General features: G+C 43.4%; 1 long non-coding RNA gene across 1 annotated transcript; it reads right to left on the bottom strand.

The window, feature by feature from the left end:
- Positions 1–2,062: 2,062 nt before the first annotated feature.
- On the bottom strand, positions 2,063–21,607 carry LOC138192148 (uncharacterized). Its single transcript, XR_011177776.1, has 3 exons — positions 21,368–21,607; positions 9,511–9,712; positions 2,063–2,590 (listed from the first exon to the last, which is right to left on the bottom strand). It is a non-coding gene; the product is annotated as an uncharacterized lncRNA (long non-coding RNA).
- Positions 21,608–26,314: the final 4,707 nt, after the last annotated feature.

Raw genomic sequence — 26,314 nt, 5'->3', positions numbered from 1 at the left:
GACATTTTGCTGCCAGAAATGAAGTCTGACCGTTTAAATCTGTCTGTTTAATCACGTTTGGACCACAGACAGTAAACCAAACAGATATCAGGCCTCAAACACAGCTATGTTTGGGGGCGTGTCTAGCTTGACTACATGTTTCCAGAATAGGTGGGCGGGGCATAGTGTCACTTGGCTCCTCCCCAGCTCATCCAAATATGGTCACTTCTGGCTCCAAAAAAACAAGATGGTGACGGCTTTAAAACGTTTGAACAAATCTAACGTAGAAAATGATCAGCGAGCGACCATTACAGTCCAACGCGAGGTTACGTGAAGTTGACCGGGTGTTTGCTCACATGTGGGCGGAGCTTCAGTTCACTACTGAGCACGCTCTGGTTTTAAATGATGTCACCAGAAAAATAAAAATAAAGCTAATGTTTCGACTCCCGTAAGAAAACTTCAGTAAACTTTGCGCCGTGTCTTCGGACTGTTTCTCCGTGAGGTGAATCTGACCGGATCAGGACAGAAGAACTCAAACTTCTCCACTCTTATTCTATATTTAGTATTTTTAGTGTTCTGTTTTTTTCCTTCGAGGGGAGTCGGATGGTTTCTCACCTCCTCGGTATCGACTCGGCTGAAGGTCAGTCTGCTACTGAAACCCACACAGAGACTCTGCTGCCAAACCTCCTCAGGTTTCCTTTGCATCCTTGTAGAGGTGGAAAGTTTTGCAGAGAAACTCCTGACGGGAGTTGAAGGGACGGATCGGCCGCCGGGCAACGGATCTGTTCCTCCGACCAAAACCTACAACCGGCAGCGACAGAGCGCCGACGCTGCAGATTCGTCACGTCGCGCCGAGTTGTTCTTTTTCACAACAGACGTCACTTAAAGACACTTTTCAGAAGGAATAGAGAGATGAAGCCTGATTTGGAGCTGAAATGTTTTGGACGCTGTGTTGGGAATCTTTCTTCCAATTTCGATGTTTGATTTCGAAGCCCTCTCATTGGTTGAACCTTTTGTTTCCTCGCCGGTTCCTTCGTTTTGTTGAATCTGACCTGAGATGAATCTTTCGACCTGCGGCAGCTCTAAAGATTGGACGTCCGTTGGTCGGTCTCGTTCATGTTCCCGTCAGGATGCACCGCAGTCACTTTGGTCATCCTCTGAGGTTCCACACAGCGCCCTCATCAGGTCAAAATGTGTCCAGCACTTTAGTTTATGACCAAAAATAACTACGAAACTAAAGACATTCCCATCAGACTTCCTGTTTGTTACAGATTAAAAGATGATTATCTTCTAGACTTTCCAAATGCTACCTCATTAAACTCTGATAATATTTCAATATAAAGTGTTTACAAATAATTTTGCAGGTTTGTGACGTTAAAAAATAATCATTTTGCAGCGACTGGTTAGTTTGGCCGTTGCACCAGAAGGGATCATGTAGGAAGATCTTTGAGGGTCTGAGCCAATCAGATGACAGAAAACTGTCCTTATTAAACTTAAAATGAAGTAAAAAAGAACTCCAATAAATGTACTTTAACGCACTAATACAAGTTCACAGTTACTTTTGTTTGTGGAAATGCTCGGTGATATCTGAGAATCTCTCCCAACCAAGACGCTAAATATAAATCCTACATGTGGGCAGCGCTGCTCCTCTTGTGGGTTTCATGTTTGGTCGGCAGAACGCGTCCAACTGTTCTCTGTCCAAACGGGCGGCCGAGCCAACGAGCCGGGAAACAAACCCAACACTCAATTAAACCGCATCTCGGAGCTTCGGCTGCCAGCGAAGCGCCGGCTCCTGCCGCATCTCTTTTTTCTTCTCCGGCACTTTTAAGCCGTTTCAGCGAGAAAAGACATGAAAGCTGAGCGGCAGCCGGCTTCCTTCAGAGCAGCGACTCTAATCCGCCTCTTTACACTTCTTACACGACGCCGAGCGGAAACTCTCCGGCTGACGGAGCGCTGCAGGACTCCCGCTTCCTCTCATCTCTCGGACGGACACGGACATTTGTGGCAGGAAATTTAAAATGAAACAAGAAACAACGTCCAGGACTTATACAAAAAAATAAATAAATGAATACTGGAGCCGAACCAACAACCCACCGAGGTCTCTTTTATTTGAACCTCCACATCTCGTCATCACAGCTTCGATAGACCGTCGTCATCCTCATAAAAAGAAATTCCACGTATTTTTTTTTACATAATTATGAAAATAAAGCTCCAGTTCTCGATGTATTTTAAAGGTTGAGGGGTTGACAGAATAAAGTTATAACGTCTGGACACAGCTGGTCACAAAAGTTTATGACGTCTGCAGATTCAAACTCAAAATATAGGAAATGGAAAATAAAGGATGCTGCTGAAGTTTCAACAACTTGATTGCACCTCATAAATTATATAAAAGCGACAATATTAATTATCGCAGAGACGCAGCGACGGCGAGCGCTCAGTGTTTCTCTGAAGGACGGCGGGTCGAAGGCCGAACGATTTATCAGAGTCACGGAGAGACGTCCCCTCTGATGGACGGTGACACGTAATCTGAGGACGTCAGAGGAGAATTCATCCACAATCACTTCCATCTCTGCAGCCGGGATTTCATGACAGAATTAAGCTGCTGTTTTCACTGATAACAAATTCAGAAAAAAACACAAAGACTCAACAAACCACGTTAGAACGAAACACAGACGACATCCGGACCGGAGACCAGACATATAATACAACACAACATGATATAATATAATATAATATAATATAATATAATATAATATAATATAATATAATATAATATAATATAATATAATATAACACAATATGATATAATATAACACAATATGATATAATATAATATAATATAATATGATATAATATAATATAATATAATATAACACAATATGATATAATATAATATAATATAATATAATATAATATAATATAACACAATATGATATAATATAACACAATATGATATGATATAATATAATATGATATAATATAATATTATATAATATAACACAATATTATATAATATGATATAATATAATACAATATGATATAATATGATGTAATACAATACAATATGATATAATATAGCACAATATGATATAATATGATATAATATAATATGATATAATATAATATGATATAATATAATATGATATAATATAATATAATATAATATGATATAATATAATATAACACCAGCAGGTTGACACTTTTGGTTTTAAGTAAAATATCTCAACAACCACTTGATGAATTTCTATGAACTTTGGTGGAAACATTTAAGACACTTGGAGGATAAATTCGTATAAATTTGATGATTCTCCGATTTTTCATTCAGCGCCATCATCAGGTCAAAGCTCACCGCTTTGATTTAACCAAATATATGCAAACCTAATTAACAATCATTAATAACTGACTGAGTCGAAACTCGTTCGTTCTGAACAGCAGCGAGGTTAAAAATATCCCGACGCTTCATCCAGCAGAGCTCTGAAATCAATCAGGTCATTAGAAAATCACAACACGGTTGAAATGGAAGCAGCTGCATCCCATAATGAAATCAGCCTGATAAGCAAACGACAAGCGAGAAATCACCGTGATGAAGGCGAGAAAACGGGAGTGACGGAGGCCTGATGACTCTTCATCCAGCAGCTTCATCCATCCGAGCTCAGGTGGTCACGGACGGGTTGAAATGAGCCTAGAGGCCCCCCCCCCCCCACCTATCCACACACACACTTCCTCCAGGCCTGGAGCCCCCCCCCACCCTCCCCAGGCCATCCCCAACCCTTTGCCCTGCTGGATGACAGATGGCCGACTTCCCACAACAACATGCAGCTAAATGCCAAAAGCTCCCGCTCGGCCTTCATCAGAGCGGCGTGGACGAGTCCTCGGGCGCTCGGCTTTCTAGGTTAACCGCTCAGGAAGGAAGCGGCGAGGAGAGAGAACGGCTCAGACAGGAAACAGGAAGTTAAACGGCTGATGTAGAGGGCGGTTTATTAGGTACACTGAGCTAAAACATATTCAATCTAACACCAGAGTCCTGATGGAAACCCTCCTCTATGAAGGTGGTGATCAGTTTATCGTTGTCTCTCTGCTGTTCTTTTCACGCTCCTCTCACCACATTGCTGACTAAGCGGCATTGTGGAGGCGGGAAACATGGGATCAGAAATCAGATGTTGAAGAGGGGCTTTCTGAGTATCACATCACGGCTGGATTTGTGAATAACTGGATCAGTTGGTTCCCAGAGGTGCAGAACTTCAACGTAATCAGTTCGTACTCCAGCGAGGACGTGAGGCCGTGAGGACGTGACCTCGCCGTCCTACGCTCCTAAAAAACAAAGCTGCACTTTGAAACCTTCACTTTTAGCCTCCAGTAATTGCTGACAGGAAATAAACTGCCGGGCGTGTCGGCTCTAATGTTGTTTACTCAGGAAGAGGACGCTCTTGAGAAGCAGCCACTTGTCTGCTAGTGTGAGGAAATAACAGCGGAGACATTTCTGCAGGCCGAGCGTTCCCCCGCTTATTTATGCTCATTAGGTTTTTTCCAGGCCGGCCGGCCGACCCGATGCGGCTGCAGCCTTCCTGCCACCCTGGTCGCAGTTGGCAGCTTTTCTGCGGCCGCGGTCCAACGAACACGGAGCACCTGTCAGCTGACGCAACACAACGGCTTCCATCTGAGAGAAACGGGCTTCACAGAGCGTCCTCAACTTATCTCCAGCATCAGCTGATGGGAAGCGGCTGCAGCGGTGGACTGAGCTGAGTTTATGACTCATAAAGGAACAAACCGTTATTGTAAGAATCAGTGTTGAAAACAGAATAAACAAATGACTGAAGCAGAAACGTTCACGTCTCACATCAGCTGCTTTAAAATCAAGTGAAATCTTTTCATTATTTACAGGAAGACAATTTGAGATTATCACAAATAAATACAATGTTTGTAGAATGTAATGGGATGGGCGATTTGGTTTTCTGACCAACAATGGAAAATATTTAAATTACAAAACACTAAAAACTATAAACTGGATCTGAACTCATTGAGGTTTTTTTAGTACAATTATCCAAAGAACAATTCATAAGACTGATTAAAACAAGCAAGGAAAAGTTGCTTTGGAAAACCTGGAGGACCGAAACATTTCTGTTATTGCTGTTTTATTCTGTTTCTCAGTGTGTTTTGTTCTAAAAAAGTTTCTCAATTTGTTTTTCTCAATCGAGTTTGAATTAAGGAAAACCATCTTTTGAAGAATAGATGTAAATGTAAATGTTAATTTTGTCATTGAAACCCAGAAAAATATTCGAAGAGGACACGAAAGTTTCAAAATGAGAACTGATACAAAATACTTCAAATTTTTCGCCAACGATTAAAAGCTTCACGCGTCCCTGCAGGAGGCGCTCATCTCGCCCAGAACAATAAGTTCCAGCTGTAGTTTGATCAAACCAGCTCCACTTTTCTGAAGAATTCACCAGCTGATAAAAAAGAAAAGTGCAGAGAGCTGAAGATGAAACAGCTTCTCCTGGTAAACTTATTGATCCATGATGTCACTACAAAAAATAAAGTTCAGTATCAGAGATAATCTGTTTTCGTTTGATTTGTAATTTGAATTTGTTATAATAGTGTCGTACCTTTCACAAAATAAACAAACTAAAGGAGAATTTTGACGTTTTTCAAAATAAAAGACAAACTAATTAATAAAACTACCTAAATCAGCCCGGTCCGTTGCTGTAAAAGCTCAGTTTGTCGTCAGTAGGAACTTTTTTCAGGCCATCTTTTCCTTCCTGGATCGGACTCGGTGGTAAAAATAAACCAATAAAAGCGTCGCCGGCGCCCACCAGCAGAAATCCTCGGCACCTGCTCGGCCCGCCGGTTTGTGAATGTGTTGCTCGGCGACAGCGTTCCCACATCGAGGCTTTAAGACGAGGAGGGCAGAGTGGAACGTGTTGTTTGGGTTCTTTTAAAGGGTCAACGGAACATTTAGCACTTTCTCAGCACCAGCAGGTTCAAACGTTTTGAGAATATGATGTTTATCATGACTAAATTAAGGATGTCACTGTCCCAGATATTAAAGGTATTTAGACCAATGCTGCTAAAATTATAACATAATTCTAACGTGAATTATAATTCTGAAAAATAAAATTCAACGGCAGAAATTTTTAACCAATCAATGAATGTATTTTGACATAAACTTGTATTTTCTAAGACTTGAACAGTAATGTTGGTGGCGATGTTAGCTGCTTTAAACAAGGTAATGTCACCCGCCATGTTAGCCTTAACAAGCTAACATTAGAAACTACGTTAGCATAAACAAGCTAACATTAGCGGCCGTAGCCTAAATAAGATCAAATCAGCTGTAATCGAGATAATGTCACCTGCTACATGAGTCAGAAATCTGTTTGCAATAAAGCAACAAATTCATGTAAAATTATGTTTTTTTGCTTTTATAAAAAAGACATAAAAACCTTCACAGGCAGCGATGAACGTGTAGTTTTGACTCAAAAGGCCTCAATAAACTGAAAACACTGAGCTTCACTTTGTTTGAGGAAACTTTGAGTCTGTTTGTATTGAATTTAAATCAGATATTTTCCACTTGTTTTAATCTCTTCGACTGTAACAAATATCTTTAGGATGTCTTTGTGTATTTGTGCTGGTGGACGGAGGTCAGCGGACCATCAGACGCTAATCAGCATCGTGTACACGCCGTACCAGGGAACCAATATTAGACACTTATTACTCGTCCTCGGGGGGGATTTTGAGCGCGGCGCTAATTATTTCCAGATGTGTTTCCTCCCGTACAGCACGAGCGGGCCTCTTGAATTACCTCCGAGAGCTCCGGTCCCTCCTCCAGCGTTTATTTCTGGAGGAGCCGAGGCCGAGCTCGTCCTCACGCAGAGATTTACTCGCTGCTCTGAAGAGGATTCAGAAATCTGAGAGGATTTCTCCGCTTCAGCCTGACGTCGTCCTCTGAAGCTGCTGCAGGAGGAAGCGGAGGATCAGCGGCTGCATGTTTTGGGGAAAACCTTGATTTAAGCTCAGCGTGTCGAATGGGACATTTTCACGCTTTCTTCTGGCTGCAGGATCTCCAGCTGTGGCCGGAAAATCTGCCGCAACGGCGCCGCAGTGAAGACAAAGACGGCGAACCGCCGACGAGCGAACGTTTGGAGCCGCGGTGACACAACGACCGCACAAACCAACCGAGCGTGAACAGGTGGGCGGGCAGGAGGAGGGAAACCCAAAACACCTGACCAATCACCGCAGGGTGTAATACACCCGTCCGTCCACCGGAGGACGCCGTGTTCGGCTCGCGTTTCGTCTGGACCTCATCGTGTGAAGGAAACGAATCCTCGACCGCGGTCGAAGGAGGTCGTGTGACGACGGTCGATGAACCGTGTTGGAATACGTCAGAAAGCAAAAGTCAACGTTCATTGATTTACTTTTCGTACGTAACGTATTTAATTGATCTAATGTACATAAGTAAGTCACGTACAAATGACTTATTTCAACAAAACCCACGATCTCTTCTGAACCCCGAACTATGCTAGTTTTGGTAGCTAAACCGAATGAAAGTAGTTTCCTGAGAGTGCAAAGCTAGCCTGACCAACAGCGACGCAGCAGACACGTCGACACTCGGTTACTTTAGGACTCAGAAAACAACTTAACGACTCTCTAAATATGAGCTCATCCATCGGTGGTACAAACAGTCCTCAAATATCTGAGGACTGTTAGAACGATCAATAAAGAAGTTGATCATTGACTAATTTATCTGATAACTTGCATGAATAGCCCACAGTTATCCTCACTGGTGACTTCTTATGTCCGGCCTCCTGTTTGTTTTACAGATTCTTTATAACCGTCCCATAAAACATGAACACGACTCATCACGGAACCACGACCGGTTCTCATCGGCAGGTCATGAAAGGAGGTCCTAAAAACATAAAGATAAAATCAACATACCTGGGCAGCGTTTACTGAGTGTGTGTGTGTGTGTGTGTGTGTGTGTGTGTGTGTGTGTGTGTGTGTGTGTGTGTGTGTGTGTGTGAAGCCTCAGTGTTGTCTGAAGGAGTTTTTTTTATTAGAGATAACACTGCATCCTGATGAAACTGATAAACAGGTGGAGGCCTCGGCTGATAACTTAATTACTGTGGCTCAACGGGCGGTTTCAATCAATGATGTCATCATCCATCAATGATGTCATCATCCATCAGTGATGTCATCGTTGGTTTGTGAACGTTATGAATCCTCCAGTTCAGATTCTGTCCGTCACCATCTTTACTAGTTCGGAGCGGTTTGGAGCAGGAAGTGACCATATTTGGACGAGCTGGGGGAGGAGCCAGAGGTGGATCTGACCGATCTGATTGGAAAGCCGGAGGCTTTTGGACTGTGGATACAATTTAAAATTTCTTTAACAATTTTGGAAAAATCTGAAAAAAAATACAAACTAACCACAGAAAACCGCCTGTGACAGATCTTTTAAAAATGTCCCAAATTACTATTATTTAATAAATTTGATATATTTATTGATATACTGGACATGAAAATGACTTAACTGGTGCTGTTCATAATTTCAGGAAAATAAAATATCCTGAAGCTGAATGTGGACACACAACGTACAGAATATCAAGACTGATGAACAACACAACAAATATGGAGGAAATAATGTGTTTGTATAAAAGATTGTATTTAAATCAGAAGCTTGTCTTCGGTTGAGCTGATCAGCATTCAGCGAGCGTGATTGAGCGTCGCACCGTTTTCCTGTGAGATCTCGTGGTTAATTGAGTTTGACTGCAGTCGAGCCGCTCTTTGTTATACCCCCCCCCACCCCCCCCCACACACACACAACACCCCCCTGAGATCATGAAGCCAGAGGCGGCGTGCCACGAGATAAACCGGCTGCAGAGAGACGAGCCCTCCTCAACGCGGCAGAACAGCAATCAGAGTGTGTTCATGCACATGTGTGTAGTATGTGTAGTATCGGGGGGGGGGGGGGGGGGTTGCACTTTCAATCTAAACCGCCATAAATCATGTCACGACCGCCGCCGGAGCCGTCGCAGATAAAACGAGCTGCTGCTGTTTCAGATTTTAATCACTGAAGATCCACGTTCGAGATATTTTTCTTTTCTTCGAATACTGATATAGAATAAATAAATGATATAATGCAGCTGGCTTGCTCCTCCGGGAAATACTGCGATCACAATAATTATTGGAAATTCAAGCAATCTTTGCCATTTTTTTTTAGAAGCTTGCAATTTTAGAAAATATACATTTACATGAAAGATCAAATTAGCATACGGTTAGTATTTATAATATAAGCATTGTGGGCTGATTATCTCATTGTAAAATAATATCACAGCAAAATCATATATCTCTTTCAAAAAACATGGTATAAAGTGTACGAAGAGAATAAAACAGGTTATTAGGAGAAATCCACCACCCACTGGGTTTGAAATAAAAATTTAAAATTAAACAAAAATGGGGAAATAAATCATGTATTTGTTCACCATATGAAGAACAGTGCACACGATGGTGCGGTGGAACTGGGCCAGCTGGTGTCTGTACCTTCACTTCTGACAGACTGGAAAGAAATCCAGTGAAGCGTCTCCACGGCTCGGATCAAAGGTTTGAACCAGCTGTTTACCTCAGCAGGTCTCACAGCTGGAAGAAACCACAGCGGCCAATTACACCCAAGAACCACCGGAGAGCCGCGACACCTTCAACCAGGTCGGTGTTGTACGCCAGCCAACCCGACGGGGGCCGCAAACTAAAAGAACAATCAAAGAAATATAAAAGACACATCAGATGTGATGGAGAGCGCGGTCAGAAACACCGTGACTTCCTTCAGTTCACTCAAAACAAGGAGGTCTCACTGGGTCGGCACAAAAACACACAAATACAAAAATAATGGAAAAGTGCTTCTGTTAGGAATCACGTTGGTTGAGTTTTTGGGGTTAAGGGGGGGGGGGGGGGGCGGGCAGATATTTTTCCCTCCGTCAGACTTCCTGTCGCTCAGTATTCGCTCCGAGCAGGTAAAATCCTGCCGACCGTTCGGTGTGCGGCGGCGGTTCTGGTCTGTCTGGTTGAGTCAGCGAACATCCGTAAAAGGATGTGACAAGTCCTTTAAATAAAATTTTGATGAAATCCTGTCTGAGAGCAGCCGAGGAGACAAAACGTCTTTATCACAGGATGTTCCTGAACCCTTCAACTGCTGCAGGTTCGCTCCATCTTATTGATGGTTCTGGTACTGGTGACCGTGGTGAGCTGAACATGGTTCCACATCCAGCTGCTGTTCATCTCCGCCGCTCTAGTTGACATTCGGAGGCTTTGTGTCTCCCTCTTGTAAACGAGATATCTCAAGAACTCCCGGAGGAGCTTTCTTCAAATTTGGCACAAACGTTCACTTGTACTCGGGGATAAACTGATCCAAATTTAGAGGTCAAAGGTCACCGTGATCTCGTGTACAACTCATTTTTCTGAACCCAACGCCATAACAGGTCCAACTTGTCCAAATGTGGTCACTTTGGAAAATAACAACATGGCAACGGTCGAAAAGCCGAACTTGAGGCTTCAAAAACGGCTGCTCACAAACCAACTGCTGCTGGTCGCCACATCGGTCCATCAGAACCCAATTTATTGGACAAAATCCTTCAAATCTTTACTACATATATTATACATATATACGAGTTTGGAGAGACATGGATGGAAACTTTTGAAATGCAAATGAAGTTTAAAATAAAAACTGACAAAATGTAATGAAATGAAAGGAGCTGTGCATGTGAGTACAGCTCTGTGTATGTGGGGTGTTGGATTATTAACTTCAGAGGTAAACTCATTTCTGTCTAAGTGTTGCTTTAGTCAAACTACAAAAAAAGAGTACACACAAATAAAAGCGTGAATGTTGTCGTTGCTCGTTGGTGAACGTCGGACCGTTTGGATGATTTGGAGGCGATGCGTGTGAATGGAAATGAATCAGTCCTTGAGACTTTGTTCAAACATTAACTGGACAAATCTAAAAGTCACGGTGACGAATGTGTGGAGGATTGTTGTCGTTTCACGGGTCAGAGGTCACACGGTGGACCGAAACTTGGCGAGGTGGCAGCAGGAGGCTTTTCAGCGTCCGTCATCCGAGCTGCTGTATTGTTATCGTGAGAGGAGCGGCAGGAATGCTCAGCTGGTGGTGGGTGGGTGGGGTGGGGGTTGGGGGGAGGTCTAAACTTAGAGGACTGATTGCATGCTGCACCTGTTCGCTGCACCTGTTCGCTGCCCGTCAGCAGCCGCTCACGAGAACCTCCGAGTAGAAAAAATGACCAAAAAGTGCTGAAGCTGTTTTTTGTAAAAACAAAACTGCAGCTCGAGATGAGACGACGACGAGGCGGCGACGCCTCCATCACACGCCGATAAAACTACATTACTTGCAATATTTCTATTTAATTCAACAATATTTTGTGAAAGAACAAATGATTCATTAATAATCAATTGAATTGAACTTCTGTGAGAATAGATTCATGAAAACATTTAAAACTATAAATATTCTTCTGTGGGTTTCATGCATTATTGTTCTCACAACTGATGTTTCATAAACATCATTTATTTATTGTTGACTCTCAGCCAAGCCTGAAACCTTTACAGTCATATTTAAGGATTATTTTCAGCATCCAAGTTATGTTGTGCATTTAATCAGTTTGATGTAAAAACGCCGACTCGATAAAAAAGCGAAACGTCGAGCTGTCACTCACGATCGATTCAGGAAACATGAGGTCTCCGTTTTTTCCCCTCCCCCACCCCTCCCACTCTTCTGCAGGTAATTAGGTCCTTGACAAGGAGCGACCCTTAGGCCCCCCTCCCCCTCCCGGTATGACACTGGGTTTTGCCGATGTGACAATAAAAGCAATAAAAGCCTGGACACATCGGCAGCCATCTCCTCCGTCTCTAACAGGAAGCTTCAGCTACCAACTCGACAGTTTATTACAAACCATTTATCACGTCTGTCAGCTCCCGCCTCCCGAGCTGCAGAGGGTGCGTGGCCAGCTGTCAATCACTCGCAGCTAATTTCAAAGAAACCTCCACTCTGATCATAGAGTGACGGTTATGTCTCGACGCCCCGAGGACTCGGCTGCTGCTTCAGCTTCAGCGTGGAGCTCTTCTCTGTTTACCCAGAATACCCGTCACCACGAGCTAATATCAACACTTCCTGCCTTCAAATGGAACTCGTGGTTACAGCATTGAAAGTCGTGTTACATCCATCGTATGTTTAGTGTTCAAGTGGTTAAGTTGTAGAAACACTGTTGCTAGGCAACAGTAGCGTGGAGGCCGTCTAGAAGCCACAGAGGCTAACATTTAGCAACAGGAAAGGATGAGGCTCGACATGTTCCTCAGACATTGGCTGTTATCTAAGTTACGAAGACAAACTCTACGTGACTAAAATTACAATATATCACCTGAACATCCAACCAAACGTGAACTTCCACGACCGTTTAAATCACCTTAAAGAGACGCAAAGTGTTTCTAAACAACGTCAACAAGACCTCCGTCCGTCTTTCCGTCGGTTCCAGTCGCTCCTTCGGACCTCGGAGGATTTGTCTTCCTCTGAACCGGAGCGGCGGGAAGAGCTGTTCCTTAACACACATTCGTCGGCGCTATTTTCAGACGAGGGAAACCCAAACCTCCCGCACGGATCAAAGCGGGGAGTAAGAGGAGTCGTCGTCCGGAGGTCGAGGGGCCGACAGACGGGGCTTCACCTCCTGCCGACACCTTCGCTGGCAGCTCAGACATCCAGTAAATGACATAACTCGCTGAGTGACAGCTAGCATCTCCATCCATGAGCTTTATTTCCCCTTCGGCCGGCTGGTTTCCTCCAGATCTCGTGGTTTCTGTTCCTCCTCAGCTGCACAGCGCTTCAGATAATCATCGTCCTCCGGACAGAAAGATCCGGCTCACCATGTTCAGTCGTTACCTTCAGCTTCTTCATCGCTGAACGCCAGAGACTCCGTTCAAAGGACGACTTGGAGGTGAAGAGGCCGAATCATCAGCCACATCTCTGATTTATTTCACATGATGTTCTGAATATTCACAGTAAACGTGGTCATCAGTATCTATAATTATCAGTGTAAAGTGTGTTTATTAGATCTCGTCCCTCTGACCTGTCAGATCAAAGACAGCAGAGGTCCAGAGGTCACCAAAGTAACTTTGGTGTTTAAGCTTTTTTCAGCTCGGCGGTAAAAACATCGTTCATGCCACAGTTTGATGAAGAAGGATGGAGGGCTTCAGTTTCAGCTCGTATCCTGATGGAGACCGCAGGGAGTCTGAGAGAGAGGAGAAACCCGAGGCTGAGAATGTCCGAGGGCCGCGACGAAGGACGGAAAAGGACTGAGACGAGTTAAGGTGCGTTATCTCGGCCCGACGACCTCTGCAGAGCGACGACTTGATGCAGAGCGATCCGCTCAATAAACCGTAATCAGGATACATGGGATATTTCTGGAGCAGTCAGCAGCTGTTCTGCTTCGACTGTTTCCTCCCTGAAGACCTTGAACTTCACATGCAGCACCACACAGAAAACTACAACCGCTGAAGGTCCATGGAGGGTTTGAAGCCTCTTTTAGCTCCTAGTTTTGGTTTTATGGCACATTTACTGTCTGATTCGGTCTCAGCGGTTCCAGAATTCATTAAACAAGCTCTGATAAAACATCTGAAGACGACCTGATCGGCAGCAAACAGCAGAGACGAACTGGTGAATAAAGCTGAAGAGACGCGGTGGAGACCAAAGACAGATGAAGAGGAGTCACCGATCAACACCGATCCTACCGGGACCATCGCAGAAATATCAACCATTAGATGTTCTGAAAATGAAAATAATTGTTGGTTGCAGTCTCACGGTGCTTCTACATTTATTGAAGTATTTCTATTGATAAATACAGATTCTATACAAAAAATAATGAATGTACAATATTACAATAAATGAACAACTCTATCGAGGCTTCACAAACAACAAATGACGACAACGAATATCCTGACTGGACATATGAAGGAGGCTCTCACTGTTGTCAGCAACAATAATACTAAAATTATATACATATTTACACATATATCCATAAAAAGGGGAGCATAGCGTGTCTTCAGTAAACCTTTCCAGCTCCATATTTACGGCAACACTTGGCAGTGACTCTCTTCATAGACCACGTCATCAATTATAAAAGATGATGTTTTATGTCTCTGATCCAACGACTTTGTTTGGAGGTGAAGAGTTTTTCATTCAGATAAACTGGACGTGAACAAAAAGTCACATCATCTCGACATCTGCTCAGATGAACCGCTTTAAATCCAGATATCACCAAATTCCGTGACGGAAACAAGCTGATTTTTCCCGTTTATTTAGGAGAAGGATTAAAAAAATCTAATAATTTTGGATACGAGTTTGTTTCTTCTTGAAAACAGAAAGAAATGAAGCAACTCGATGAAACAAACTTTGCAACAAATGAATCAAAATGAGTGAGTTAGTTCCCGTCCAGACGGCCTTCAGTCCTCCGTGGTTTTGCTCAGGTTGAACATCTAGTGAGGTTTAGGATGTTATGAATTCCCTTCGTGTGATCGTCCGTTGAGCCTTCGTTGAGCGCTGAGGAGGAAACTAACTCACCTCAGTCGCTCAGCAGTTAATTGATTTTGGTTCGAGGCTCTGAAGGAAAACAATTGTTCTTATCTGGCGGCCTTCACACAGCACAGCATGTCCTCCTTACATGCAGCTACCCACGGTTTGAACTCCATCACTCTTTAACTCTCACACACCGACAGAACGAACCTACATACTCCATGTACATTGGAAGAGACGGTTTCTCAGGTTGATTCACCTGGACGATTAAATCCAGAGAGAAACAACGGAAAGATGATCGACGACTCTGATCTGATGCCGTCTGACTGATCATCAGAATCTGAGGAATTTATTTTGGTGTGATTTCTGATAAACTCCAGGTTTACATAGAAATATGATTTCCTCCCTCGTTCAAAATATTTCTGACCAACAGGATGTTCCTGTTTGATCTGTCCTCTGAGATATGTCCTCCTCCGCTATCTGCTCGGTCGTGTCTCTCTTAATAAGGACTCCCGACAGATTTGGAGTCCGTCTCCTTCGTCTTTGATAAGAAGGTGAATCCGACATCCTTCACAGAGCAGCAGGCTGTCGAGGTGAATCGTTATAAATGATAGAAGAGTGTGTTTGTGTTCGGGAGGAAGAGCTGAACACCAGTCATGACAAAACTAATGTCCAGAAAATAGTTCTCCAGCCGCCGTCGATCACGGAGCCTCGTCAGATGAAGCTGCTGTCGAAGATGCATCATAAAACTATTAATACTAAACACAGACGACATAACAATAAAACATAAAAATGTTCCTGGTCTCCGGGTCCGAAAAGTGAAGCTAAGCGCCTTAAAATACATTACCACTGAGGGCCACTAGGGGGATGGCTCCTCCCCCAGCTCCTCCAAATATGGTCACTTCAGGCTCCCAAACAAATCAAGATGGTGCTGTTGGGAGCTGTGTGGAAATCTTAGTGGCTAAAGTGTGAATTTATTGTAAATGACAACCAGTTAATACTTCTGATTTATTCCATCTCGTTTGGTCTGCAGATCACCTGACCTCTGTCCGTCTTCCTGGATCTCCACTTCCTGTTGTGTGTGTTTCATGTGTTCATCAGAGCGGTGCAGCCGGGAGGGTTTTCATGATTGATTTCTGTCCTCCCTCCACTCTCCCCAACCTCGATAGTTGTGCGTTGGATTCGTGACGTGGGACGAGGTTACGGCGGCGGCGGTTCAGACGGATGATGCGTGGCCGCTGATGGACTCCAGAGCATGCTGGGTAATAGAAGCTGGAACGGCCCGCCTGCGGCGACCTGCTGTGATTGATGCTGCGAAGCTCCTCGGACGACGACACGAGGGGTCAGAGATGGAAGTCGCCGGTTGACGGTCCGTCAGCGGAGAGAACGGAGCCGCCGACCAAATTCCTTCACTTCAAATGCAGAAAAAGGGCGACTTCATCGCAGACGTTTTTTATGATGCTTGATGGAAGAACTTCTGGTCTCCTTGCGGTGGAGCGAGAACCAACCGATCTCCGTCACCGCCCGACCCGCTGCATCACCCAGGGAAAGCCCGACCTTTGACCTCTGACCTCAGCGCTGTTAACGAGGGCAGAGACAGTTACTGCTTCATGAGTGAGACATCGGAGACGGTTGACAGAGAGACAATGGGGAGGGGGGGGGCTGCTGACAGCCAATCATCTGTCAGGAAAGCTGGGAGTTTCCATCTCTGACAAAATGTGTACGTTCATCTTCAGTCCAACACTCAGATATCTGAACTGATATAACAGGAACTGGCACTCAACTTTAGTCTGATTCGTGCTCCCCAGAAGATATTTCATCTAACGCCACCATGAAGCTTTGAGAGAAACATCTCAACATCTACTGGATGAATTTCAGTGAAATTTCACTCAAACATTCGTGATCCCCAGAGGATGAATCTTAAAGACTTTGACTTCAGCACCAAGACAAGGTTTGAAGTTTTGATAGAAATATTGCACCTCAATAACACCAACAAAAAAGTAAGTTTAGACGTTTGTGTTCCCCAGAGGATGAATTGTTGTCATTTTAGAGATCTCACCATCATCAGATCACCATTTTAATGTGTCCAATACTTTGGTTTATGATAAAGCAGAAGTACTAACAGTCCTAACTGGACTCCAAACGTTAGCAAAGATTTGCACAAGTCTTCCACAACTTATCACTTCAAATTCTGTTGCTTTTCCTTTTCAAAAGAATCGACACCAAATTATACATCGTTTCGAATCACAAAAACCTCATGAGTCAGATGAACTAAATTATTTTCCGACACCAACACGATCGCTCCTTCAGACTGCATCCAGAACGAAACCCAACCAACAACTTTGTCTTTTTTTTTTAAACTAAAAAAAAAAAAGTTGGATGTTCAGGATTTAATTTCCCAGGAACTTTCTCGAGAGGTAAAAAAGTTCCTCCAGCAATTTGTGAGTTGTGAAAGCCTCGGGAAGATAAAGCTAATTAACTACCATGAACCCGGCAACCCTCAGTGACTCTCAAAGCAGTGAAGCTCTTCACTGTGGAAGCTCCTGAAGGTTTAGAGAGAAGGCACCTCGAGCCGGGACTAAAAACCGCAAACCGAGAACTGGTTCTTCCAGTGGAAACGAGGGGAAAGGAAGTCAAAGGGTTTCGGTTCCGAGTGGAAAGACAGCTTTTCATCAAAAAGTTCAGCTATAATACCCTAAAACACAAAAGGCTTTAAAAAAACACACAACTTGTACAACATTTTGTAACAACTATAAAAAGTCGTTGAAGACAGACGTCCGCGTACGAAAACGACTCGAAGCTTCTTTGAATGAGCCTGAAAACCAAACAAACATGGACGACAGCCAAAGTCCAAGAAAACTGAAACAATCACATGGCTGATCTTTGGTTGTCAAGGAAACAATCACTCGCAACCATCTCGACCGTCCAGCCCGCAGGGCGAAGAACGACGTGAAGGCCGATCGACTCGAGGATAAACGGGAAAAAAGGAATTTAACGGCAGAAAGAGGCAAAAACTAAAATGTTTTACAACATTGAACACTTTTTATTCTCTTAATAATACAACAACAACAAAAATCTCATATTTACAAAACCTGGTGGTTTCTGTCCTCCAGAAACTCTTAAAAACCTGCGAGCTGTGAAATGCTGATAGTAAAGTACCCGTCGCTGCCACCTCGTTTTTAATTGCTTCTCTTGAATGCTGTGATTGGGGTCATCTCACTGCGGGTAATTGCAATAATTGTACTCGCTCCCGTTCATTATGTGAAGCCGAGAGGCGGCGGCGTCGCGGCGGTTCAGGGACCGACTGCCTCCCACACGGACAAAAGAAAAAGGTTCTAATGTGTTTCTGCCGTCCGTCTTCCTGCTCGACGACTCATCCGTCATCTTCATCGTTTGGTTTAAAGGAAATAAAGACGGAAATAAAAAATGAGATGCTACCTGAAGCTCATAACGAGGATGCTTTATTCAAATAGAGACGTCAGCAGAGGTCGTCAGAGGTCAAGAACCTCCGATAACACCACCAGGAGTCTATTGATCACGTCACTAATTAAAGAGTGATATTTATAACCAGGAAACTCCATCTAAAAACCCACTCAGGCCACTGGGCTTCGTTTTTATCTTTTTATGTAGTTCATTGATTAATTAGGTCAAAGGTCGAGCTGCTGGTGAGTGTTTAGAGAAATAGTCCATTTGATTTGAACACATTATTATTAAATCTTTTGTCACATTAAAACAAATTTAAAAAAAATTCGTCCTCGTTAGCGGAGCAGCAGTCCGACATGAAACGACGTCGCGGCTGAAATCGATGAGTCGTTGGTTTTAATTCCGTAGAGTCGATCAAAGAGGACGACCACCGACGTCCCAACTAAAAGAAGACACTTTATTTCAATCGCTTCGTAAGACGACCTCCGCTTTGTGTCCGTGACGTTGACCAATAGGAGCGCAGGAACTGTAACCGATGTGAGGACGAACAGTAGTTAATAATGAGCGAGTTAGCTACACGGATAACAGTTATTCAATATGTTTATCTGTAAAATGATCAGCGTCCACGACAGACGAGATGGCGTCATAGTTCAACTGGTGTGTGCTCACATGTGGGCGGGGCAGAAGGCGGGACCTAAATACTTTCTCCACCTCCCGGTCACTCCTGGTTATGAACGACCAGAACAACATGGCAGCCACATTTCGGACATCTTTTGTCTTCCCTTCTGTACAGCGGGATGAAGCGGTGACGCGTCCGTTGTTTACGTGTCACTTCCTGTTGCCTGAATCGCACCTGCAGCGCCGCCGTGTTGTCAGGAGGTGTTCGACCGCCGCTGACGACCTGCGAGCTGCTCGGCGCCGCGTGATGGGATGTGACGGGTCAATCTCTGCTGCTGGAGGCAGAGGAGAGGACGGTCCCAGGTTGCCACGGCTACCAACTGTCTGGCACGGCAGGTAAATCCCCCCCCCCTCCGGGGACGGAGGCTGTGGATGAATTCTGCTTCAGACCTCATTTCTTCTGCTGCAGATGGAGGCGATAAGACGTCTGCAGGTTAACAGCCTGCAAATGTTCCAGATCAGGAAGCTCCTCCTTCTTTTAGACTGTATGAACACGGGTTCTTCAATCAGTCTCGTTCGAGCCTCCAGTATTGAAGACGATGCTGATCTGCAGCATCACGTTACCGTGAATACAAACTGGTACAAAAATAATTTGTTCATTTATATGCGCAGCTATATTATAAATAAATGTAACCCTTAACATGGTAAATACAAGTGTAATATTTAGGTTTTAACATTGTTAAAAACAAATTAGGTGCTTAATTAAATGTAAAAAGACGATGTAAAATAGCCTAAATGATAAATAACTTTAATTTATATGTACCTTTAACAAATAATAATAGAAAGTGTTTTCAAGGAAGAGCAAAAAGTAAAAACAATTCTAACACAATTAAAGAAAAATCTTTCAAATTATAGAATGGATATAAAACTAAAAATGGTGTAAAATATGACAAATAAAAATGAAATAAACAAATAAAAACACATTAATACAATTTAACAACTAAAAGGTTCGATGTCTAAATTTGTTTCATGTTTCTGACCCTGATGTTTGGACTTTTTTTTTATCAATATATTTTGAATAAATATTCATATAAAATATCAACATGAGCCTGTATTATCAGTATAACTACAGCGGCACCGTTTCATATTCTCTGTATTTCCTGCTGCCCTCCTGAACATGTTGTCGTGGAGGTGAGCCGAGTCCGTCCAGAACCTGCCGAGTCATCGTCCTGCCGCCACATGGCCCCTTGCTGGCGCCGGTCCGCGGGCCGAGCGCCCGTTCTGCCCGTTCAACCGTTACGCAACCGCCATCCGTGACCGAGCCGACGTTTCTCCACAACAATCTGTCGCCTCGCTCAGCGTCCGCCGGACCACGGAGCACCTGAAGGAGCGTTCGGCGCCACCGTTTTTACAGCTACAGACCATCTGACGTTACCACGGCAACAATTAAAAGCCGAAATAAAATGAGCTGGTCGTTTTAATCAGGTCCGAAACCTTTTCTAATTTGAATAGTCTCCTCAGACAGGTTCTGATCTTTACTGTAAGACTGTTTTAACCTGGATTTGTTCACATTCTGTCAAATTGTCGCCATCAAAGTGTTGAAATATTTGTAAATTTCTTCCTTATTAGAAATTTCTGCCTCCTGAGTGAAAAGTTTTGAGTCAGTTACAGACGTGAATCCTCTTCTTACTTTCTGGATTTGAAACGACACCACGTTGTGAAAGTTGGATGGACGCCGCTGCGAGCGCCTCGTGGACTCGTCCCGGTTTTGGACGGTGGAAGTAGAAACGTGTCCCGTCTGGCTCAGCCGGGCTGCTCTGTGATCCCAGCGTTCGTTCCCAGAGCGTTGGGACGGCGCTGCCCGGTGATGGATGGAGCTATTCTTACGACTGTGACCCGTTACGTAAAAACACAGTCAGGCCCTAAAAATAAGAGCAGGCTTTTCAGGACATTCATTGTTTGCTTTAGTCCAGGAGCAGGAATCTGGATCCATCAGTCACTGCCCCCCCTCCCCCACCGGACCACTCCCAAATTAGTCACATTAGTGACGACCGCGTGCTGCTGGCGATAAAAGTTAACGGCATGTGGCTCCGTCCCAGTGAGGGAAGTTATTATCTGTCCAAACATCAGAGCACAAAGTGATAAAAAGTACGAACATGATGGAGTTTACCGGGAATGGATAAAGAAATAAAGTTCACGTCAGAAGTTTCCTCACGTGGAACAAATCTGGAGATTTGTGGAGGTGAAAAGCTGCAAAAAGCTGCAGGTCAGAGGAAATTATTTATCTTTTTAATATCGAAACTGCTGTTTTCACTTGATGAACATTTTCAGTCTGATTTAATCTGCCAGTGAAATAATAAAAAATGGCTCTTTAAACTGGGTACTTCAGAATAACCAAAGAACTTCAATAAATTCACAAAAAGTAAATCCAATAAACAGTAAAAAGGCAGGAAATCAAATATCATGTCATTAAAATAATGTGTTAAATGTAGAGTTTCAAAGTCGTCACTCATATGGACTCTTCACGATCCCATTTGAATGCAGCGATTGTTGGCCCCACCCCCTGATTCGCTTCACCTGTCCCTCATTGTCCTTCCCTCCCTGTTGTATTTAGTCTTTTGCTGCGTCTTTTTGAAACCCAGAAAACACAAACCAGCTGAACTGTGGCGCCATGGCAACAAGGTCCTCCAACATGACAAACACGCCCGCTCACAGTGGAGGGGGGAGGAATCAGTGGAAATCACCACACGGGCTCAGGAACACTCGGTTTTAAAGCAGGTATGAGATGTAACTCACGAAGGTTTCTGCTTCCTCGTTGTCCGTGTCCATCGCTGCACACAGAAACTTCTTCAATCCTTCAGTTCTTCCCACAAATCATCACCTCTATTTCGGAGAACCGAAGTCATTGTTTGTGTTTTCAGAGCAGCTGATAGGCCTTCCCTCCGAAAACAGCGAGATCACAGCACCGCGACAGTAAATCAAACAAAGTGGATGTGATGTGATGGATTCTGCGTCCACTGTGTGATTATGTTTCCTCGGCTGTAATGAGCTCGGCGTTATTCTGCGGCTGTGTTTTAGTTGGTGTTACGAGGAGGAGGAGGAGGAGGAAGAGGAAGAGGGGGAGGTGGAGAGAGAGAGGGGGAGGAGGGAATGTTATTCAGAGCCGTGTGATATTCTGACAGTTTCATCAACCATGCTAATAGAGTCTGCGGAGAGGTCACGGCTGCAGGGACGGCAAGAAAGAAAATAACCGAATGTGAACGTTTTTTACAACGGATCGTTTCAGGGTTCAAAGAAACAACAAAACCTGAAGGTCTCGTCTTCAGAAAGCTGCCAACACACCTGATTACAGCGAACGCAGCCTCATACTGCACAACAACCAGTCCATAATGGAGACAGTTCATTTATAACTTACAAACCAAAAACACTTTCGAAAATATTTCACGTACGATAACGTAGATTTTGATCTCGACCGAGTCGTAACTTCGTGGACACGCTCGGCAAAAATGTCCTTGACTTTCCAAAAAGTCAACGTATAAATGGTGTTTTTCTACCGAAGAGAATAATACGTGATGAGATGTTCTGGATGTTGTGCCGAGCTGCCGGTCAGTGCGACGCCTGACATTCGAGGTGCATCAACGTGAAGCGGTTGCGGCAGGAAATGAATCCTTCACTCTGCCTGCTGAGACACTACTGAAGCATGTAATCTCCTAATGCACCCAGAGACCAGTGATTCCTGACATCGGTAATATCTGGAGACAGTCCCGTCCTCCACAGCTCCACGGTGACGGAGCAGTCACCTTGACCCAGGTGGAGGCGGCGCCGAGGAAATAAACGGGAAATATCAGGTTGTTGTTGTTGTTGTTGTTGTTGTTATACAGTTGGGTTTCCACGCGAGAATGAAGGTTTCTGAATGGAACTGAGCTGCTTGCTGGAAGTTAAAACCCTCAATAGATACAAGCTACAAACATTTACTATTGAGGGCTTTTATTCTGAAAGACTCTGTGATTTAAAAAAAAAAAATTAATGATTATTTGATAGTTGTAAAGCTCATATCAGTATCTGATAACTAGATAACATTGATGCTCTTTTATTGTGACAGTTAAAATGTTTTTATGTTTCTCTTTTAAAAACAGATTTTAATTATTATTTGACTTTTATTTTATTATCCTAATGAAAATTAAAAAAAAAAACAGGAAATGAGAATGAGTGTTTCCTTGTGAAAAAAAAAATGGGTCTCTGAATTATTATTATTAAATGTATATGATATAAAATGGCATCAGAAAATTCTTTTTTTTTTTTAACTTACATAGTGTAAATTTACTTTAATTCTTGCATGTTACATTCAGGGTTTATCCTCAAAGACTTTTATTTATTTGATTACATATTTGGATATTTACTCATTTTACTTGCCTGCATTTATCTATAATTATGCACTTTGTATTTACAAACTTTCCTAAAAAATAAAATTGAATTTATATATTCAATTATAAGTTTATTAATTTGCAAACTTACATTTGTGCACATATTTATTTTGTATTTACAAATTTATATTATCAAAATCTTTAGATATTTAGTTTTAGTTGTATGTACTTGTATATGTTTAATCATATTTATCTGTATTTACGTGTTTATATATTAACTCACATCCTTAAATATATCTTTATTCAGTTACTTTTATAATTACCAGTAAACATATTTACATATATTTAGCAATGTTCACATGTATTTCTATATACATGATTGTAGTTCTTAATATAGTTTTATATATTTAAGAGCGTTCATATTTACTTTGTATATTGTCCTTAATTATTTACATATATATTTGTTTACTTTTGTGTTATGTTACTTATTTGCATACTATGTTATTTACTGATTGAAAACATCTTCAGTAGGTCAGTGACTTGTTGAATCTGAAGCTTTACAGGAAGGAATTGATCTGTTATGTTAAAAACATGCTTCTGAAGATTAATGCCAACATTTTATAACTAACATCACACGGAAACATTTTCTTTTCGTCCAACCTTCGCTCCTGAAGCTGATAAGTTTCTCGTTGACAGCGGCTGCGTAGTTAATAATTATAATGAGGCGTACAAAGGTCCTTAACGAATCCGGACGTGTCAATGACTTCAATTAAAGATTAGTGTCAGGAAGAGACGCAGCTTCTCTCTGCTGCTCCGATAACAGAAAATCCTCCTGATGCACGGAAGCAATTATTCTCCAGCGAGATACGAACGCTGCTGAAGCTTCTGCTCTTCATAAAACTGGCCAGCAGCGACACGAATCAAAGCTCCTGTTAAATCTGATGAGATTATCTTCCCAAAATGTGCTGAGATATTTAACAGGGAGTCAGATTCTCCTCATGAAGATGTAACTCGGTTGGCGTGAAGTCGTCCTGTGGATTCCCTGAAACATGAAACCGGCGATCGTTAGTGTGTTCGATCCGTCTCTGATCTTCAAGCTTCAAGCTTTAGTTTTACATCTTTTCTAGCAGCATCGAGGAGCTCCATCGTACTGATTAAACGCTGAAAATGTTGTACGTTAGATTCTAATGCAGCTGTTCAATAGTCTGATATTACCAGACACAAATTCACTGTGTGACTACCGTGGTCCGGTCGAAGTTAACAGGCTGGTCTGGGATCAGTCACATGGTCCTTATGATTCAATGAATGTAGTCGGAGGAGATGACAGCGGCCGACGGTGAGGACGATTATTAGTGATGAACACCTTCAGACAAGCAACCGATCGCTGTCTCTTCAAAATAAAAGTCTAAAATACTACGCCCCGCCCACTTATGGTGGAAAACCTGCTCTCAACACAGGCCTGTCAATCAAACAGCCACGCCCCCAAACACTGGAAATATTTCACCCCTGCATTTAACAGCCAATCATAAAGAAGAAAACGTTGGTGAAACTGTCTTCACCGAGCGAACATGTTCACGTGTTTTCTTCCCTGCTGATCGTCACGGAGGAGAATTCCACTTCCTGTGTTTTTACGGTTTATCAAAGCGAAAGATCTGAGCATGTGAACGATCTTACATAAGCCAACGTGCTGCTGGACTTCTTCAGAGTATCTCGACATGTTTTCCTGCTCCGAGCGTTCCCGACGCCCTCGAGGACTTCAGCCATTCCTCATGTCAGACTCCTCTAAGCGATCCAGAACCGAACGGTTTAGAACTCGTGTCTGAGAACATCCATTAAAATGACAAGGAGAAGCTTTTGGAGGGTGGGAAACTAACTCTCCATACATACTGGAGATGTTTAGACGGGGGGCGATGGAGTGGAGTGATCGGTGGTAATGAGTTCTGGAGGTCCCAGTGGTGCTGGCGGGTCAACGTCCAGAACCAACGAGCACCGAGCCGAGGACGAGGCGGTCCGACGGCGTCCTGCAGCGACGGGGCGGGTTCTCAGACGACGGACGGCACCAAACTCAGCAGGTTAAAACCTTCAAAAACAGAAGTTAAAGGTGGTGGACTACAACTCCCATGATGCATTTCAACAACAAACCCAAGCAGGTGTTTTTTGAGGATACTTTTATGATTAGAAAATATCGGCAGCACTTCTTAACTTCTAATTTCACATATTTGTGTCTGATAATTTGTTTGATACGGACTTTAGTTTTGGTTCCTGAGCAGCTTGTTTTCACAGAAACAAACTGAAGAGACCAGCGTCCACACAGCAGGGGGCGCTAGAAATGAGGTACATCTGGATATAAAGTTGCATATTGATGCAGAAGATGAGATCATTTGGATTTTCCTTCAGTGTTTTGGGGAACTGAACGTCCTAACTTGCCCTTTTAACTGTTGATCTGTTGAAGCCGGACGTTTGTCAGATTAATGTGACATTTAATGTTTAACCGCGGCCATAACTGTGACCTCATTACAGATATTATGGGGTGTTTTTGAGCTCGAGGCCTCGTAGACGTCCGGCCGTCCAACAGGAAGCAAAAAAAAAAACCTGGACAGAAAGACGGCCGACGAGCTGCCAGAGAATCCAGCGGAGAGCCGGAGTGACATTTAAAAACCGCACCGCAACATGTGGAGAGGAGATGTCTGAAGCCGGCAACTGGTGACTGTGTGTGTGTGTGTGTGTGTGTGTGTGTGTGTGTGTGTGTGTGTGTTTAATGTGTGTGTTTAATGTGTGTTCGAGGCGATGAGCTCACAGGATACAGGAAATGAAGTAGTGCCAGACTGCAGAGGTCGTCTGCAGGCAGCTGAAGTCGGGATTTCAGCATGAGTCAGACGATCAGCGGCTGAATAATGAGCCGAAGACACGGGGAGGCCGTGAATGAGAACCACTGTGGCGTCACCGTGGAAACGTTGCATCATTAAAACGTCGAGGCCCCCCAGAGTCGTCGGCGGAGATTAGATCAATGAATAAGAAAATAACTCCTCCGCGTCTGTCCAGACTCATTTAATATCTGTGGAGAAGACTTTGAAGGAAATCGTCCAATAAAATCTGATTGTGATAGAACCCAAAGTCGTTGCCATGACAACAGACGATGCTTCAAACCTGGATGTTGCTGTGAAGAAGCTACAGATTTGTAAAAGGTGGATGTTTCACACACATATGTTCACCTGACAATCTGTACAATCAGCAGAGTTTAGATCAGAGTCACATGTTCAGTCGGACCACATGTGGAAGACACAATCAGTGATGCGTCACGTTCACAAGAATGGGACGTACATGAGCTCACGGTGACCTTTGACCTTCAAAATCAGAGCAGTTCATCCTTGGGACCAAG

The sequence above is a fragment of the Embiotoca jacksoni genome, unplaced genomic scaffold (genome assembly GCF_022577435.1).
Source record: "Embiotoca jacksoni isolate LCO1_2020_lvr unplaced genomic scaffold, fEmbJac1.0.p SCAF_82, whole genome shotgun sequence".
Taxonomy (NCBI): Eukaryota; Metazoa; Chordata; class Actinopteri; family Embiotocidae; genus Embiotoca; species Embiotoca jacksoni.
Note: the sequence above shows the minus strand (reverse complement) of the source record. Positions and strands in the feature narration are given on the sequence as shown.